Raw genomic sequence first — 20,483 nt, 5'->3', positions numbered from 1 at the left:
TTTAATCCACGCAGAACAGTAAATCTAGTGAGGAATGAAGATGTTGATGGTGTTGGATACAGTGACACATATCTGTCTGCTATCACTGGCCTAGAGGAGCGTATGGTACATGCCATTCCATAGATGCCTGATACTTTTTATCTCTTGTAACAATACACTGGACGAAGGGATCCTCTGGACTGTCTGACTGTGATGGAAATGGATAAGGGACTTCAGATGACCGTGATAACAGCCCTGTAAGACATAACCAGTGTAAAAGGGGCTCTCTCCTTATTAGAAAGATTTCTTAAAGGAAATCTGTCAGCAAGTTTTTGCTATGTAATCTGAGAACAGCAAGATGTAGGGGCAGAGACCCTGATTCCAGCGATGTATCACTTAGTTTACTGGTTGCAGCAGTGGTGATCACAGTTTTCTCTGCTGCAGATCTAACAGAGCTCGGAGTGTTGCGCTCGGAGTGTTGCGCTCGGAGTGTTGCGCTCGGAGTGTTGCGCTCGGAGTGTTGCGCTCGGAGTGTTGCGCTCGGAGTGTTGCGCTCTGTATAGCCCCGCCCACACCACTGATTGGCAGCTTTCTGTGTACACTGTACATTGACAGAAAGCTGACAATCAGTACTGGGGGCGTGTTTGGACTAGGAACCACAAGACACCTAGTCCTGCAGTGATAATCTCCTGCTGATAAAACACTGATTTTATTGAAACATCAAAACACAGCCCAGTAAGTGATACAGCGCTGGAATCAGGGTCTCAGCCCCTATATCATGCTGTTCCCAGATTCCATAGCAAAAACCTGGTGATGGATTCCCTTTAAAGGGTTAGTTTCACCATGACAAATAGTTAAAATTGCAGAGCGCTAATAAAAACTTTTGAAAAAAGCCAATTCAATTCTTGAGAGTGGAGAGAATTTTTAATTCTAAAGTTGATTGCTCGTTAACTAGGTTACTGGCTTGTCTCCTAGGCAATGAGTGCAGCGCTTACAAGCTCTTTCCTATAGAGCTTGCAATAGCTTCAGGTCCCTGTGCTCCTCTGATGCTGTAGAGGCAAACGGGCATCTGCTTGCAGCATTGGGGAGCACAGTCACGCAGCCAGTACCAATTGTCAAACATCAGGAGCGCACAGTTCCCGGCAAGCAGGAAGTCAGGAGGCAGGGGAGCGGTGTGCTCCTGAAGATTGATTGTGAGTCAACCTGTTTAAGGGTCTTTTTATGCCAGGCCATACACATTAGGTAGCTGACAGCCACCCCACCCTATATGATTGCACTCTCTGCTCAGCTGAGCATGCATGTATTCACAATAGGAAGAGGGTAGAAAGTTGCTGGCAGTGGCTTTTCTCCTCATACACAGCATGACGCCCATATGTGACAGGTGGTAAAATTGCACAATTAAAAGCTCAAGAGCTTACCGTAAAGTAATCCAATCTGGGTCCTCGGCCCTGCCTGCCCACCCCAAACATTTATAGCAACTTCCATAGATTGAGAAATAACATCTTACATCACCCCATGTACTCCACTGAGCCTGATTAGGATTGTGGGTTCCCATAAATCAAACCCCACTAATCATAAAATGGTGCTGCATCCTAATGATATGTTATCAATAGATTAGATGGGAATACCCCTTTAAGGTTTAATGAGAATATGATTCTCCATCTTGAAAAATCCTTTTTTGTTAGAACAAGAAGCATGATCTTCACTCGGACCAGCAGCGATTAGCTGTAGTGTGTGCAAAAACCAAGTGTTTGATTTCTCTACAGCGCCTCCGCAGGAGAAATGAAGCATTACACAGTACTCACTGAATTAAATGGGTTCTCTACGTAATGCTTGGATGTGGTGAGTCCTCTAGATCAGGAGACCCTCTTTTGGAGCTGCTCTGGATAGAGCATTGGCTTTTTGAATGGGAATCCTCCTTTATTAGCTACAAATTTTTCTTCCGATAATGGCTAAGGTTGCGTGTCCACTAGAAGCATATGGCTGCCACCTGTGCTGTGTCACAGTTTAATTTTCGTGTTTTCTATCATAACAAACCTATTTCCTCTTTGCTTAGAAATCTACGCCGGCTTACAGTCCCCCGTTGAGTTAATAGGAACATTATGAAGTCCCACGTAACATCATCTTGTCGTATATAGGGTTTCCCCCCGTAGGTCTGGAAAATGGGACTATTTTTTTCATCATTTTTTGGACTTGAGTCAGAGATTTGGGACTCTGTCAGCACAGAATGACTGTTCAAACCAAGTAAAGGTGGCGGTGCACCCTTGGGGGGGCCAAAGATTTAAGTGCACCTTCCCAACTACTTGTTTTCCATCTATCTCTGCCAATCGTTGTCTCTAAAAAGCCAGAGCTGTCAAAGAACAGAAGTTGGGGGAGATAGATGAAAAAACAAGTTAGTGAGAAGGTGCACTTTAAATGTTTGGTCACTCCAAGGGTGCATCCAGCGCTTGTGCTTGGTTTGAACAGTTATTCTGTGCTGAAAGTTCTGTTGATTCTATAGCGCCCCCTGCTGAAAGTCATTATCTTGTTTTGTATTGAGCAAATAGGCAAACCAAGTCCATGCCTGTTGGGTTTTCCATCTAGTTCACAGCACTTCATGACATTGCATTGTGATATAAATACTATGAGCAGATGCTATCGCCGTTAGACGGATGAAAGTCGGCTGAACCCACTGATTTTGGCTAATGGTCTCGTACAATATATAGGGGTAGTTCCTAATGGCAGAAAGAAAGAACAAGCTTTCCTTAAAGAAGTATTTATTTTCTTAGTATATTACAATCATCATATTATACAGCGCTGTGCACTTACAATTGCTCATTTTGCCTTTCTACCCATTTAATTCCTCTCTTTTCCATTAGGTCTATGACATCACGTGATTAAAAACTGACTAGTTAAATCCTTCTATGCTCTATGTAGAAAGGAAGTAAATTTTCCCTGTATGAGTCATGAGTCACTGCAAGGGGGGAGGAGATAGCAGCAAGGTCAGGAGTTGCAGAGAGGGATGACTCATGCAAAGAAAAGAGACTTCCTGTTTCTACATAGAGCTGAAAAAATATAGGAATTAGCTGGGTAGAAAGGCAAAATGAGCAATTGTAAGTACACAGTGCTGTATAATATGATGATTGCAATATATTAAGAGGGTAAACACTTTGATGGGAGGAGGGCTTCTTTAAATCCCCCTCTCACTATTGAACCAAACGTGCGCTCATCGCTGCTTGCTTAAGGTGGGATATATCATTGTGCTGCTAAAATTATCATATTGATTCTTTGTGTCGTCCAAGCATATGGCCGATACAGGATAACTAATAAATATATGATTGCCAAGATGGGACACCCACTGAACGTGAGAATGGGGGGTCTTGTATCTGTGGGTGAATGGAACATTGGTGCTCATGCGCGACCATCACTCTATTCCGTTCTATGGGTCCATGTGGGTGGTAGTGCGCATGCATGACCACCGCTCCCATAGGACCATGATTGGAGCGGGGACAGGCATGCGCACTACCACTCCACATAGACAGAAAGGAGGTCCCTTTTTTTGTGAACGATGGTGGTCCGAGTCGTTAGACCCCCCCCCCCCAGAAATCTTACATTATCACCTGTTCTGTGGATAGAGAAGTCAAAAAGATCTGGAGGACCAGCTGCCACGTTGGTAGTCCATGGACCCCGGACCAGAGACCTTCGTGCTTGCCACCATTCCCAGACCCACTTCTGATTGGTAACGTCATCATTGGAGTATGATGGCATGATATTGCGTCAGGCTTTCTCATCAGAAGAAGCATCGGGGATGCTGGCAAGTAGGAGAAAGATCACAGGGATCTGGTCCAACGACCATGGACTATAGCAGCTGGACCAAGATCTTGCAAATCATTTTGTTCAACTCCAGTGGCAAATGTTACTGCAGTCAGGTCAGTCCACGTGACCGGTTTCCTTTAAGGAAATTTGCCCCCTCTGTATCTTTTTCAAGTTTCCGTCCCTCTTAGATCTTCCAGCCCCCAATTTGGCTGAGGTGTCAGAGATCAAACGTTCATCCTTTAGCAAAGTAATGACAAATCCCAAACTCTGTTTTACTAGTAAATGGTGCATGTCAGTAAGGTAGGGGGGAGGGGATGTCAATTCTGTGACCCCCCCCCCCCTCCCCACCCACCCTACACCGTCTTCAAAGAGTCGACAAGGTAAATGATAAACTCTGGAGTATTATAGATGGCAGGTTGGAGTATGTCCATCTGAACAGCAGGTTACCAGTACAGAACTTACTTTCCTTTAGTTAATAAAATTGCACTAAGTTTCAGTCTGCAATGTTGATCCATTCGTTTTCAGACTACCAGTTTGCAACCTAATTGATCTGTCAGATTTTTCTCTTGTTGGAGTGTCTCTTCCAGTAATATAGGCTGAATGTGAGCTCTGTGTGTCACTCACAGTAATATTGGCTGGATGTGTGCTCTGTGTCATTGCCAGTAATATAGGCTGGATGTAAGCTCCGTGTGTCTCTCCAGTAATATAGGCTGGATGTGAGCTCTGTGTGTATCTCTCCCAGTAATATAGGTTGGATGTGAGCTATGTGTGTCCCTCCCAGAAATATAGGCTGGATGTGGGCTCTGTGTGTCTCTCCCAGTAATATGGGTTGGATGTGAGCTCTGTGTGTCACTCCTAGTAATAAAGGCTGGATATAAGCTCTGTGTGTCTCTCCCAGTTATATAGGCTGGATTTAAGCTCTATGTGTCTCTCCCAGTAATATAGACTGAATGTGAGCTCTATGTGTCTCTCCCAGTAATATAGGCTGGATGTGAGCTGTGTGTGTCTCTCCAGTATTATAGGTTGGATGTGAGGTCTGTGTGTCTCTCCCAGTAATATAGACTGGATGTGAGGTCTGTGTGTTTCTCCCAGTAATATAGGATCAATGTGAGCTCTGTGTGTTTCTCCCAGTAATATAGGCTGGATGTGAGCTCTGTGTGTTTCTCCCAGTAATATAGGCTGGATGTGAGGTCTGTATGTGTCTCCAGTAATATAGGCTGGAGGTGAGCTCTTTGTGTCGTTCCCAGTATTATATGCTGGATGTGAGCTCTGTGTGTCTCCCTCCCAGTAATATAGGCTGGATGTGGGCTCTGCGTGTCTCTCCCAGTAATATAGGCTGGATGTGAGCTCTGTGTGTCTCTCCAGTATTATAGGTTGGATGTAAGGTCTGTGTGTTTCTCCCAGTAATATAGGATCAATGTGAGCTCTGTGTGTCTCTACTAGTAATATAGGCTGGATGTGAGTTCTATGTATCTCTCCCAGTAATGTAGGCTGGATGTGGGCTCTGTATGTCTCTTCCAGTAATATAGGCTGGATGTGGGCTCTGTATGTCTCTTCCGGTAATATAGGCTGGATGTGGGCTCTGTATGTCTCTTCCAGTAAGGCCACATTCACACGTTCAGTATTTGGTCAGTATTTTACATCAGTACTTGTAAGCCAAAATTAGGAATGGAACAATCAGAGCAAAAGTACAATAGAAACACGTCACTCACAGTGGTATAGGCTGGTTGTGAGGTCTGCTTGTCTCTTCCAGTAGTATAGGCTGGATGTGAGGTCTGCATGTCTCTTCCAGTAATATAGGCTGAATGTGAGCTCTGTGTATCTCTCCCAGTAATATAGGTTGGATTTGAGCTCTGTGTGCATCTCTGATAATATAGGCTGGATGTGGGCTCTGTGTGTCTCTCCCAGTAATGTGAGTGCTGTGTGTTTCCAGTGAGCTGAGGTCTTCATTAGCTCATACATCAGCACAGTTCCCATCCTGCACTTACTTCCTCTCCATATCTTCCTTTTCTACAGCGTGATTTATCTCCCCTCCTTGAGACTGTTGTTGCTTTCCCTCTTGAGGTCTGTGTACAACCCCTCTTCTCCTGCTGCTGTCTCTAACACTGAGAGAAGGGAGAGGAGAGCAATCAGAACCAGGAGCCGGAACTGTGATGGATTTGTGATATTTGTAGATCACTCAGCTAGATAACGCCCCTTTGGTAAAGAACATATAAATCATAACTAAATAAAAAAGACTCATATCTATGGAACCCATATGAAAAATTAAAAAAAGAGGAATACCTAGAGAAACAGTGTGAATAAAATAAGAGCGAAACTGTCAACTTTTGAACTAGCGACAGATTCTCTTTAGGCTGCTAAGGACACCTTTAAAAAGCACAGGTGCCAAAAAGTTTAAACAGTCGTCTGATGTTGTCATTACCGTATGGTATCTGCAGGATAGGTTGTTAATAGCAGATCAGCAGGGGTCCGATACTCTAATATTTGGCTGCGCGGGCCGAAATTAAACACTCTGAATGGAGCTGCTCCATTCAAAGTGTGGCGACCGCTGCCAGATCCTACAGCACCGTTTCTTTTCTTTACCTAGAAGGTGTTCTGCGGGATCTGGCAGTGACTGCTACACTTTGATCTGAGCTGTGATTAGTTGTGTTTCTGTCTGATAGCCACCTTATCACCTGATCGGTTGGGCTGCCAGGTGTTTGATCCTCACCTATAGATAATCTATCCTGTACATATATCATATGCCTGGACGACCCCTTTAAGTTTGCAGTTTAGGGATCTAAAGCATCTAAGGTCCCTTTAAATGGCTAAGAATCCTGAGTAAATATTTTATTATGAGTTTTTAGACAGCAAAACTCATTCTGAGCTGTGATCAAGATGTAAAAATGAAACGTTACTGCTGTTACTTTAAGAATGCAAAATATTAGTCCTCGGATCTTGGCGGATCACCTTACCGCTCATGCTGTCAATGTCCGCCTTTGTTTTACCGCACAAAATGTCCCTTTCCTCTGAGACGGATAGGCCGACAATGGACAATACAGACCCTTTGTCTACTATAACAATTCAGTTTTCCAGTTGAGTCCTTAAAGGGGTTCTCCAATTTCCAGATCGACTGTCACGGGCTCAAGGCCCTTTGATACTTTAGACGATGATATTGTCAGGCTCTGAATGAAGATAAAACTTGTCATTTAGTAAATGGTTGGACCCCTTTGGGCTATTTAGGTAATTCAAGGGCCTGTTTCACTTTTGGCAACCCCCTTTGTTAAAGGGGTCTCTTAAAAAGTAGCTGATTATAGGTTGTCCCACTGTACTTTGCAGAACAACCTTCTAGCAAGGGTGCAATTGCCCTCCAGCACTCCTACAGGAGAAATGGGGTATTACACAGCAACCACAAAAAAATAATGGACTGTTTGATTAATGTAAGGACATTTTGGATCTTCTGGGGAGGAACACTTTGTAGTCATCCTCTTTTCTGGTTATATAAATGTGACTGGTAGTGAGTTGTATCACAAAAAGCTATTGATAAGATATAAAGTTCTTGAGCGCAAACTATTGCTCTCTGTTATCTAGAATGGAAGAGCCTTCAATGTAGAACATCATGTATAAATTAGGCCAGTAAATCTAATGAAGTACTAAACATTTAAAGGGGCATGTATGCTGTATGACTGTTAATGAAGGCCTTAACGGGGGTCTGAAATGAGAAAAAAATGTCTGCTTTCCATTGTAAAATTTCTTGTCACTACAGTGGAGCAAAGCTGCTGTACCAGACACAGCCATTGGACAAGAGTGGCGCTGTCTCTGGCAGACAAAAAAAGTACAAATGACATAAAAAAAAATTTAAAAGAAGGAAACTCAATAAAAATGACTTGGTAGCCCAAAAACGAAATCTTTTCTGTTATTCTATGAGATCAGATGACTATTTGGCAATGATCCGTCTGTTTATTGCACAATTTTTGTCACCGTCCTTTGACCTTGAGATTTTTTTAAAAAGTTAAACATAAAGAATATTTTCTAACAGACTTTAGGTTAAAAACAAAAAGGGGCAGAACAGACTACAAACAGAGTTTGTTTGTAGTCTGTAACCATGGAAACACATGGGTGTGTATTGGAGCTGCAGTGAGTTTTGTTTTTCAATTTTTTTTTTTTTTAATTTTAGATACGTTGGAGCATTATATATTCTGGGGTCAAGGTCTAACCTGGAACATAGGTTCTGGGGTGGGAGGAAGACTGTCCTTCTGTCCGTGGGGGTAAGGGGGAGTCCAAAAGGTCCTTTTTCTCCAACTGGTGTTACAACTGCCACATGGTAGTTTGGGCTTCACCCTTACAGATTTGGCATTAGGACCTAGAAGTTACACCTTTGTGAGAGTTGTCTATTTATTTATTTATTTATTTCTGTTTTCCTACATTTGTGACCAAAGCAGAGGTTTTAAGATTAATATTAAGCTAAAACATATGTGAAGTAGACATGAGCGAATCTTTTAAAATTCAAGCTCTCTAGCTTTGTAAAATTTTGTCCCAAAAATGTGATTAGAAGTAAATCGTTTCCCTCGAATTGCAAGTACTAAAAAGCCTCCGATTGCCCTGAAAACGTGTGTAACACTCTGAGGTCTCCTAGGACTGTATCCAATGCCTTTTAAGCTCTTTAATGCAAATTGTTTCTTCAGAGAGGAAGAGGACTAGAACTCTAGTGTCACCTATAGGAAGTAGCAATCCTAAAAGTCAATATCGACCCTTTAACGAGCCTTGTCACATGACTTGGCATAATAGCCAAAATCACAATTTGCAGAGACTGAGTTTCGGGATACTGCCCCTCATCAGTGCAAAGTGTGAGATCTGGTTTGGCTGGGTGAGAAGCGTCTGACCGGGATCCAAGGGGTAACGTTTCTCCTTGCTGAGAGTGACCTGTCAAGCCTGACATGCCAAGGTGAGGAGACCTTTACGCTACAATGCTCCTCTTGGAAATATGCAAATTGTCTCTTCTAGTCCTCTTCCTCTCTGAAGATGCATATTTCCCAGAGGAGCATTATGGCTTAAAAGTCTCCTCAGCTTGACATGTCACTCCCCGCAAGCTTTTTAATGCAAAGACAGCCTTAGTAATGTCAAAGTGACCTCCGCATATATGGCGATGGGTAAGTGGTGGTGGTAGCTATTCTTCACTGCTGTGCTGTCACACACTACCTGTAATGTTTGTTCAGTGTTTTAAAGCTTTAAGCTTTTCTGTTTTTACTATCCAGATTCACTACAAAACGGCTGCTGCCTTCCCTGCCTCTGCTTTTATACTGTCTATGATAGTAAATCTTTGATTGGCTGTGCTATACCATATGATAGCTGCAAGTAGTTATGGTGAAGACCCCGGCTGAGGTTGTCTGACCCTTCTATGGTTCATGCAGTGTTCTGCTTTGTGAAAAATGGTGGCGGGGGAAATTATTATAATCGAATTTCCTAAACTTCGACACAAATTCAGTTCACATTGATTCTCTCATCTCTAATGTGAAGTCTGGGCCGTACACGGTCACTCGGATTTTGTACAGCTAGCAGTTTCCTAAGATGAGTCCACTGTAAGACCTGTGCCTTTAAATAGTCCTGTATAAAGCTGTGACCTTTACCTCACTCATTGCGGTGACTTGTCATGTGCTCGGCCGTGAATCCTGCAGAATGTAGATTATGGCACATCACTTGATCACTCACTCACTGTTACCAAACATGAAGTGTGAACAATGCCTGAAATGCAGAAACGGCTCCGGCATGCTCCAAGAATGCGTACAGTTGGGGGTAATAGATTACCATTGGAGTACCCGCTACCATAATTTGCATCGTGTCATTCAGCAGTGGTGGTATGATTTGGGGGAAAAAAGGTGCTTTATTTCCAAAAGATTGCCTAGCCCGAATTAATAGTGGGGGGAAAATTGTGATTCCTCTCTTAAAATAAAAGGTTCCCACTATACCTGTTCCCAGAATCGGAAGTTATTCTTTACCGATGTCCAACTGAAAAGAACTTTTGGGAGGAGAAAAGCTCTTAGCCAATCAGCATCACAAGTAGTTGTCTCAGCAGTGCTGATTGGCTGAGAGCCGCTGTTAGGGGAGGGCTTTCCTCACACTGCTCCTCCCAAAGGTTCCTTTTCAGCTTGATGCTAGACTCACACAGGGATCGGCTCACAGAGCTCTATTTTGTTGGGAGTTTTTTGCACTTGGTGGTATCCTGTAGAGATGTTATATGTTATATCTATGACGCCTTAAAATAGTCGGTAATTTGTATCTAAAACGAGTCAGACCAGAAGTTTGTCATTTGGCACTGATATTATTGTAAATTTACATAGGACTGCGGGTATTTTATCTTAGCACGGCGTGTTACTGTACTTGTCAGGCCATGTATTAGCCGGTGATGGACATTTAGTTGCAGGTGGTTCCTGAAATCCTCAGTCCTGGTAATTGTAGGAGGGGGACGGGACGTAAGTTTAGTTTTGGCCTCAGTGTAAACACAGCTGTATCAAGTAAAAGCGATGAAGATGGGATGAGCTCAGACGCTGTAGTCATAATAACTCTGGGATTCCTGCCTCGTCATGTCCTCGCCGTGACAGGCGCTGGAAATATGGAGGAATAGCACAGCTTCTAAAGCTGGTGTTCACCCATTGTTTCTTTTCTGTACCTTCTTTTCTAAAGGGTTGATGTATTTTTACGGCACTTTTTATTATATAATATATATATATATATATATATATATATATATATATATATATATATATATATATACTAAGCTGTTTCTTTTATCTTAAAGGGACAGCATCATTTTGAAGACTTGTGTTTTTATTACTCGATGCATAATGCACATCATACAATTATAGGGCAATTGCCCAAGTTGCCTTCCATCATGATAGTTCATATTTATCAACATTCGTGTTGACGGAAGAGAATTGGGCGAGTCCCGCCCCCGAGGTACCTGTCAGGCACCAACTTTTGGGTAGAGTTTATACAAACCCATCCCCTTTATAAGCTTGGGCCCTGAATTTGCTGGATTGCTTCCGAAAAAATAGGGACAGTTTGCAACTATGCAAAAATTATTTTTTTTGTCCCAGCCAACCTCCATGACATGTGCCCTAAGGGTAAAGAGTGTGTATCAACCACCAAGGTCCTTCTGTCCTAGGTTCTTGATGAAGTGTTATAGGGACTCATTTTAATATTTGGTATGATGCCCCCCTAAGTTGCCATGAGATGGAGGGGCCGATGGACCCTCGAGGATACAGTTATAGTATTTCTGTCCTTCCTGTTCGGGAAGGGAATTAAGTCATGGAAATAAGGATCTATGTATTTCTAAGATGTTTCCTACTCCGTCTCCCAGCTTGTGATGAAAGTACGGGGCCGGCTCGGGAGATACAATGAGACATTGTCTGCTTCCCCTAAGCAGCCGGTGAGAGGTGGATGGGATGGGACAATACTATGATTCAGATAGTCCGTGAACAGGAAAAAAAATATAATATAAGTAGATACTGAGTTGAAATTCCATCCTTGAAGCCACTTTAATATATTTGGGAATTATATCCTTTTATAGTTTTACTAGCTTGATTTGTTTAAAAGGGAATTATAGGAACAGCCAACAGCAGTCTGCTACATTAGGTGGTGGGGGAGGTGTTCTATATATTTTATGTTTGGACTTATGTTATGACTTGAAAAAAGTTCCCCAAAGTGATCCCCACATACAGTATAATGTCCCCACAGCACATTCCCGTTCATACAGTATAATGCCCTCACAGTACCTTCACATGCAGTACAATGCCCTCATAGTCCCTCCACACACACAGTATGATGCCTCCACAGTCTCTCCACACCCAGTATAATATACCACAGCCTCTCCACTGACAGTATGATGCCCCTCTGCTTCTCCATACACAGTATAATGCCCTCACAAGCCCTCCACACCTAGTATGATGCTCTCACAACCCAATTTACACACAGTATGATACCCCAAGGCTTCACACACAATATGATGCCTCCACAGCCTCTCCCCAAATAGTATGATGCCCCACAGCTTCTCCATACATAGTATGATTTGCCTACATCCCTCCCACACACAGTATTACGCCCTCACTTCCCCTCCTCACACAGTATTACGCCCTCACTTCCCCTCCTCACACAGTATGATGCCCCACAGCCTCTCCACTCACAGTATGATGCCCCACAGCCTCTCCACTCACAGTATGATGCTACACAGCTTCTCCACACAGAGTAGGATTCCCTTTAAACTCTCCACACACAGTATGTTTCCCCCACAGCCTCTCCACACACAGTATGATGCCCCCACAACCTCTCTACTCACAATATGATGGCCCCACAGTCTTTCCATACTCGGTATGATGCCTCTGTGGCACCCCAGGGGTCTGGTTTCCACAGTAATAGCAATATTATGTCTGAGAGCAGGTGGGAGGTCTCTTGGTCAGGAATCCTATGCATGCCACACCTCCTGCCCAGTCCTGGGAGGGGAAGAACTTCCCCTATATAAAACTGGGGCTGAGGCAGGGTTAGAGAGTTGAGAAGGAGAGTTAAGAAGAGGAGAAGCAGCTATAGGAAAGAGAGATCAGGAGCTCTGGGGAAGTCGTGCTAAAAGGAATCAGGGGCTGGCAGCTGTAGAGCTCGCCCTGATTGAAGAGTTACCACCGGACCCGGAGTCCGAGGCTGTGGGGACTAATCCTTACCCAGCAGCAGAAACCGACCGGCAGGGGATTTCAGGTCCTCTGGCCAAGAAACCCGAAGGCACGGTCACACGCGTGGGACCAGCACCGCCGTCGTGGAGCGGAAGCCACTAGAAGGCCCAGAGTCACCGGCCATACGGGTGAGCACCACACGGTACACTCAGGGACGTGGGCTACTTTTACCCGCCTCTAGCAAGGTAGCCAGAAGAGTGCAGTTAGTTGGGGAGGCCTACAACTCCGCCTGGCCAGGGGAAATCCCATCTGCTCAAAGACTGACCAGGCCCCGATCGCTAGCCAGTACTCCGGGAGGGTCTATCTTTGTCACCAGTAAAGACCCTGAACTACACCGCATCGTCTCTGAGTGGTTCCTGCTACCCCCATCATCCACGTCGGCTGCCCTGAGGCCATACCCCTCCCGTTGGGGGTTATACCATCCACGCTGCACAATCCTTCCACCGGCCTCAGCGGTCTGCCCTGCAGCGGCAGCTCCATAGCTGCATTCAACGGGTGGCGTAGTCGTCCAACATCTACTGCTAATACTCAGCCACACAGTTTGACTCCCTGGGCACGGACCGGGTCACCGCCACGAGACTACTACCCCCAACAGGCCCGGCTCCGGGTAGTCCCCGCGTGCGCAACGCTACACCAAGTAGGCCCAGGGGCGCGTCAACCTTTTGGCGTAGTCGGCAGGATTTCGTGCCCGCAACCACCGGGTACTGCGTGCCTGAAAAAGACTGTTCAAACTTACCAGTGGTGAAGATTCCCGCCATCCGACGCCATCTTCTACCTTCTTCCCGCCATCCGTGGAGTTTTCCCGCCATTGGACGCCATCTTCTGCCTTCTTCCCGCCATCCGTGGAGTTTTCCCGCCGTTGGACGCCATCTTGAAGACGCCGCGCGGGAAGAAGAGGGGCGTGGACTCCGAAAGCGCGTGAGAACTGAAGCCCCGCCTCACGTCCGGACGTTGCGTAAGGTCCTGGAAGGAGCCCAGCAGACGCCGACGTCACAGGAGTGCGACGGAAGGTCCTCAACCCTGACGATCCACTGCGGAGCCGCGGCCTACGGAAGAGGATCATCGCAAGGTAGGCCACGGTCCACTAGGGGGGGAGAAAGATGTCGGATACGGAGGAGAGCTTCACTGCCTCAACCCCCGCCAGCGCCACCGCTGCTGCAGTCATGCCTTTCACCATGCCCTATATCCCGGGAGCAGCCTGGCTACCCCAGTACTCAGGGGAGTCACATACCCTGAATGACTTTAAAGAAAAGCTGGATAGCCTCTTCCAGGTGTACCCCCTCACAGAAGAGCAAAAAGTGAGCATCCTGGTGGCCCAACTAACCGGGGCAGCCCAAAGGGAGGTAAAGTCCTGGCCACCTGGGAGGAGGACTGTCGCAGGGATACTAACCCGGCTGAGGGACACCTTTGATACCCGCACCTCAGCCGAGATTAAGCTTAGATTCTATGGGTGCAAGCAGCGAGCACATGAGAATATAAAGGACTATGCACTAAACCTACAAGAGGCCCTGAGAGCCATTAAGCAGACCGACCCTGACAGCGTGGGAAACGAGGACAGGCTGTTGACCGAGCAATTTATAGAGGGACTATATTGCAATGTCCACCGAACCCAGTTGCGGGCCATAGCCTTACATGATCCTCATCTGGACTTTGCACAGTTCAAGGAGAGAGCCATCCGGGTGCTCCGAGAACTGACACCGGGTGGCGTTGTGACCCACAGGCGCCCAGCTATCACTTACCACCAGGAGGCGGCGCCCTTGTCGGCAGGGCCTGTGGGGGCTGATGCGCAGGCTTTGAACAATGACCCGGCTCCAGACCTGCACCATCAGGTCCAAGAGCTAGCTAAAAGCGTTGCTGCGCTAACCCGAACTGTGCAGTCTTTACAGGTTTCCACTCCAGGGAAGATCCAGCTGGCATCCGGACCGGAGGACATCCCGTGGCGTCGACCAAGGAGGACCCCACCGGCCAGAGGAAGACCCAGCGACCGGTACAACGAGGACGGACAACCCATCTGCCGCCGCTGCAATCAACCCGGACATATGGCAAGGTACTGTCCTTTAAACTGGCACAACCTGGGGTAGAGGGCCAACCCCCAGGAAAAAGATCACCAGGCCCATCGAACTGGCGCGACAAATATGTGGGAGGACGTCCAGTCTTGCCTGTGGTACTGGATGGCATCCCTATGAGTGCCCTACTGGACACCGGGTCACAGGTCACCACCATCCCGTACGTGCTCTTCAAGCAGTACTGGAATGACTCGGATATAACCCGCTATCCAGACGACGACTTGAGTATCATCGCCAGTAATGGTCAGCCCGTGCCACAGATCGGATTTAAAGAAATGACCATTAAAATCGGTAGAGTCGAACTGGCAGCACAGGGACTGATCATTGTAGACATTGACAAGCGCGAGAGTCACCCAAAGATAACTCTAGGAACTAATGTGATTGAAAATTGTCTTGCAGAGGTGATTTTCATTTTACAGCAGGTTGCCAAGAACGCCAGCTCCGGCCAGCAGCGAGTGCTCCAGAAAGAGATCCGGGCACTGATGCGACGGCAACAGGTGGAACTCTCCGGTGGTGAGATTGGTAGCGTAAGAATGTGTGACCCTTTCCCTATTGCCATGCCCCCGAAAAGTGAAATGATGATTTGGTGCCGGGCAGCTATTGGTCTGAGAGGTAGAGATTACCAGGCCATGGTAGAACCAGTCTACTCAGACAGTAGGCCCACCATTTTGACAGCACGGGGGGTAGTTGATGTACGCCATGGGAGGGTGCCCGTTCGTATAATAAATATCGGGAAAAGGGAAGTATACCTGCCCCGGTATGCTACGCTAGCCAAATTATATACTATCAACCAAAATTCTATACAGTCTGTGGAACCCTTGCCTCCATCTCACCCGGAGGAAGGTAACGGCTCTACGAAAATAATGGAGGATTGGTGTCAGCAACTACATTTGGGTACTGACTCCACTCCCTCCCACCAGAAACAGGGAGTCTACCGGGTGGTTCGAGAGTACGAGAGAGTGTTTAGTAAACACCCGTTAGACTTCGGGCGAGTCAAGGGGGTAGAACACCACATCCCCACGGGAGACCATCCTCCCATAAAAGAGAGGTATCGACCTGTACCCCCTGCACACTACCAACACGCCAAGGGGATGCTTAGAGACATGAAGGAGGCTGGGGTAATCAGGGATAGCTGTAGCCCCTGGGCAGCTCCACTAGTCTTGGTCAAAAAGAAAGACAACACCATGAGAATGTGTGTAGATTACCGGAAAATCAACCGTATCACACACAAGGATGCGTACCCGTTACCAAGGATAGAGGAGTCTTTGGCTGCTTTAAAATCTGCTAACTTCTTCTCCACCTTGGATCTCACTAGCGGGTACTGGCAGGTTCCTGTAGCAGAGGCGGACCGGGAGAAGACCGCATTCACCACCCCGATGGGACTTAGCGAGTTTACCTGCATGCCGTTCGGACTCTGCAACGCACCAGGAACCTTCCAGCGATTGATGGAATGCTGTCTGGGACACCGGAACTTTGAGACGGTCCTGTTATACCTGGACGATGTCATCGTCTATTCCAAGACCTACGAGGACCACCTGAAACACCTGGCGGAAGTGTTCGAAGCTCTGGCAAGTTACGGCCTAAAGGTGAAACCCTCCAAGTGTCACCTCCTGAAGCCAAAGGTGCAGTACCTGGGACACGTGGTGAGTGCTGACGGAGTGGCTCCCGACCCTGATAAGATCACCGCAATTAAGGAATGGCCAAGCCCCTCCAGCGTAAAGGAAGTGAGGCAGTTCCTCGGGTTGGTAGGCTACTACCGAAGGTTCATTCCCGGTTTCACCAGAAAGGCAGCTCCTATGCAGGACCTCCTGATAGGCCAGTCCAGGAAGGCCAAGAACCAGAAGCCACCCTTCAGATGGGAGAAACTGGAAGAAGAGTCCTTCCGCCAGCTGAAGATGGCCCTCACGGGGGATGAAATCCTGGCGTACCCTGATTATAGCCAGCCCTTTATCCTCTACACCGACGCCAGTAACATCGGGCTAGGAGCCGTACTGTCCCAGATCCAGCAGGGGAAGGAACGGGTAATTGCTTACGCCAGCCGAAAACTGCGACCCACCGAAAGAAACCCTGAGAATTACAGCTCATTTAAGCTAGAGTTCCTGGCAGTGGTGTGGGCAGTCACCGAACGCTTTAAGCACTACCTCGCTGCTTCCCGGTTCACCGTGTACACGGATAACAACCCGTTGACACACCTGGACACTGCAAGACTCGGTGCCCTAGAGCAGAGATGGATGGCCCGCTTGTCCAACTATGAGTTTACAATCAAATACCGGGCAGGACGCTCCAATACCAACGCGGACGCCCTGTACAGGATGCCGAACCTACCGGACGTAGGGGAAGATTCAGAGGAACTGGAAGAAGTTGAACTCCCCGCGTTCCACCGTCATGGGACTATCCAGTATTCCCACCATGTAAGGAGTAAGCAATCCGCTACGTTCAACCCATTACCTCATTACAACTGGGCGGAGACGCAAGACAGTGACCCTGCCGTCCGACTGGTAAAGGAGATGCTGACTCGGCCAGATGCACGCCTTGACCCAGACGCTCCGGAGGAAGCCAAGCAACTGTGGGCTGAGAAGAGTCGACTGTTCCTTTACAAGGGGAAGTTGTGCCGCAGAATGGTTAACTCCCGGACGCATGAACTAATCTGGCAAGTAGTGGTGCCAAGAAGAGACGCAGCTATGGTGATGGAGGCATACCACGACGGAGCTGGGCACTTCGGATGGAAGAAGCTGGAGTTCCTGCTGCGCGGGCGGTTCCATTGGGTAGGCATGAGAGGAACCATCGAGAGGTGGTGCAGAGACTGTGGCCCATGCAACCTAAGAAGGAGGGACCGTGCCAGCCAGAAGACTCCCCTGCAGTCCATCATCACCAGACAGCCGTTGGAACTGGTAGCCTTGGATCATGTAAAACTGACCCCAAGCAGAAGTGGCTACGTCTACGCGTTAATCATCGTGGATCACTACTCCCGGTTCTTGGTTGTCGTCCCCGTCAAGGACTTAACGGCTCAAACAGCAGCTAGAGCCTTCCAGCAGCACTTCTGCCGTCCGCACGGATACCCGGAGCAGGTGCTGACGGACCAGGGGCCTGCCTTTGAAGCGGAAGTCTTCCAGGAGTTCTGCACCCTGTATGGCTGCCGGAAGATAAGAACAACACCCTATCACCCGCAAACTAATGGACTTTGTGAGAAAATGAACCAGGTGGTGATAGATCTTCTGAAAACATTGCCCCTGGAAGAACGTAGTCTGTGGCCTGAAAAGCTGCCCGACCTGGTGGACCTATACAACCACATCCCTGTAGGTTCCACCAACTGTACCCCGGCGTACCTAATGAGGGCAAGACCTGGTAAGCTTCCTGTTGATCTGGAGATGGGAGTCCTGACACCCGAGGACACTTCACCAGAAGCAGACTGGGACACAGAGAGGCAGCAGCAGTACCGGAAAGTACAGGAGAGCGTGGAGCGAAGTCTCTGTCAAGCTAGGGAAAGACAAGAGAAAACTTACAACCAGTATGCTCCCGCTGTTCCCCTGGTGCCCGGAGAGCAGGTCTTGAAGAGGAAAAGACGGCTCCACAAGTTGGACGACCAGTGGGAGAAGGACCCGTACACCGTACTGCCCTCAAGCCACGACAACCCAAAGATCTGTACAATCAGTAAAGACGGAGGGGAAACCACAGCCATTGTATCCCGGGATCACCTGAAGAAGTGTCCCGAACAGCTACGGAACCCTGAAGAGGAACAAGAAGACCCTCGACCCGTAGAGGAAAGGGAAGATATGATTAGTACTGTGCTCGGAGACTTCCCTCGGTCTTGGACTCAAGTCAATGGTGCTGTTGTGGTACCCGTCCTCACGTTCCTCCAACCAGCATCCCAAGCGCCTACGGAGACACAGGTAGAGCTGGAAGAACAGCCGGTCCAGGAGGCAGAAGACCCCACGCAAGCAGATCAGGAGAATCAACCCTCTGCTTATAGTGAGCCTGCCATACCCCTAGTGAGCCAAAGAGTCCGTAGACGGCTGCCCAGTTTACCCTTGACAGCTCCTATACCCTGTAGCTCAGGACCAGTGAGCCAGCCCCGTAGGTCCACTAGGGTCACTAGAGGCCAGTTGCCCATACGGTGGAGGATCTAAATGTTCAAGCTGTTTTATTAATGTTTACCTGTTTGTTGTTGCTTGTGTATAATTGTGTGTTTTTAGTTATTTGTAGGATTCTTTGGTGGATTTACCGGGGATCCTTTGTACATATGTTGGAGCGTAACCCGGAATGGACTAAAAGACTGATAAGGACTCGGGGCAGGACAGACCCCTACCTGGTTACGTCTCCCTGTTTTGGTGAAATGGACACCTTTGTTTTCTTCAAAGACTGCACCCGGTTGCGGACATGCCGTAACCATCCTAATGTGTTTTTTCTTTATTGTACTGTTTTTGTTTTTTACTTGTTATGTTTACAAAAGTGTGTTTAGTCCCGGAGTACTAAAATTCACTAGGGGGGAATGTGGCACCCCAGGGGTCTGGTTTCCACAGTAATAGCAATATTATGTCTGAGAGCAGGTGGGAGGTCTCTTGGTCAGGAATCCTATGCATGCCACACCTCCTGCCCAGTCCTGGGAGGGGAAGAACTTCCCCTATATAAAACTGGGGCTGAGGCAGGGTTAGAGAGTTGAGAAGGAGAGTTAAGAAGAGGAGAAGCAGCTATAGGAAAGAGAGATCAGGAGCTCTGGGGAAGTCGTGCTAAAAGGAATCAGGGGCTGGCAGCTGTAGAGCTCGCCCTGATTGAAGAGTTACCACCGGACCCGGAGTCCGAGGCTGTGGGGACTAATCCTTACCCAGCAGCAGAAACCGACCGGCAGGGGATTTCAGGTCCTCTGGCCAAGAAACCCGAAGGCACGGTCACACGCGTGGGACCAGCACCGCCGTCGTGGAGCGGAAGCCACTAGAAGGCCCAGAGTCACCGGCCATACGGGTGAGCACCACACTGTACACTCAGGGACGTGGGCTACTTTTACCCGCCTCTAGCAAGGTAGCCAGAAGAGTGCAGTTAGTTGGGGAGGCCTACAACTCCGCCTGGCCAGGGGAAATCCCATCTGCTCAAAGACTGACCAGGCCCCGATCGCTAGCCAGTACTCCGGGAGGGTCTATCTTTGTCACCAGCAAAGACCCTGAACTACACCGCATCGTCTGAGTGGTTCCTGCTACCCCCATCATCCACGTCGGCTGCCCTGAGGCCATACCCCTCCCGTTGGGGGTTATACCATCCACGCTGCACAATCCTTCCACCGGCCTCAGCGGTCTGCCCTGCAGCGGCAGCTCCATAGCTGCATTCAACGGGTGGCGTAGTCGTCCAACATCTACTGCTAATACTCAGCCACACAGTTTGACTCCCTGGGCACGGACCGGGTCACCGCCACGAGACTACTACCCCCAACAGGCCCGGCTCCGGGTAGTCCCCGCGTGCGCAACGCTACACCAAGTAGGCCCAGGGGCGCGTCACCTCCACAGCCCTTTCACACAGAGTATGATGCTTCTTTCAAAGCCCCATCCACACACAGTATGATGCCCCACAGCCCCATCCACACACAGTATGATGCCCCCACAGCCCCATCCACACACAGTATGATGTCCCCACAGCCCCATCCACACACAGTAAGATGCTCCCACAGCCTCTCCACACACAGTATGATGTCCCCACAGCCCCATCCACACACAGTATGATGCCCCCACAGCCCCATCCACACACAGTATGATGCCCCCACAGCCTCTCCCCACAAAGTATGATGCCCTCTGATCCCCTCTACACACAGTATGATGTCCTCACATCCCCTCCATACATCGTTGATGCCCCCAAATGCCCCCAAAACATCCGCATTGACAGAAGAACTTTGAGAGAAGTTGATTAAAATCTAGTGGGCACATGGCTGAAAGTTTGCAAATTGGCAGTTGGGGTAATCCTG

The 20,483-nt window shown here is 48.0% G+C and overlaps 1 protein-coding gene across 1 annotated transcript in view; it reads left to right on the top strand.

Moving 5' to 3' along the window:
- LOC141164569 (solute carrier family 45 member 3-like) overlaps positions 1-20,483 on the top strand; it is a 44,307-nt gene that overhangs the window by 5,494 nt on the left and 18,330 nt on the right. The gene's annotated exons all lie outside the window — the stretch shown is intronic.

This window comes from Phyllobates terribilis, unplaced genomic scaffold, assembly GCF_046119375.1.
Source record: "Phyllobates terribilis strain yellow unplaced genomic scaffold, ASM4611937v1 Scaffold_10__3_contigs__length_209671492, whole genome shotgun sequence".
NCBI classification, from domain to species: domain Eukaryota; kingdom Metazoa; phylum Chordata; class Amphibia; order Anura; family Dendrobatidae; genus Phyllobates; species Phyllobates terribilis.
This window is presented reverse-complemented; position numbering and strand designations above follow the sequence as displayed.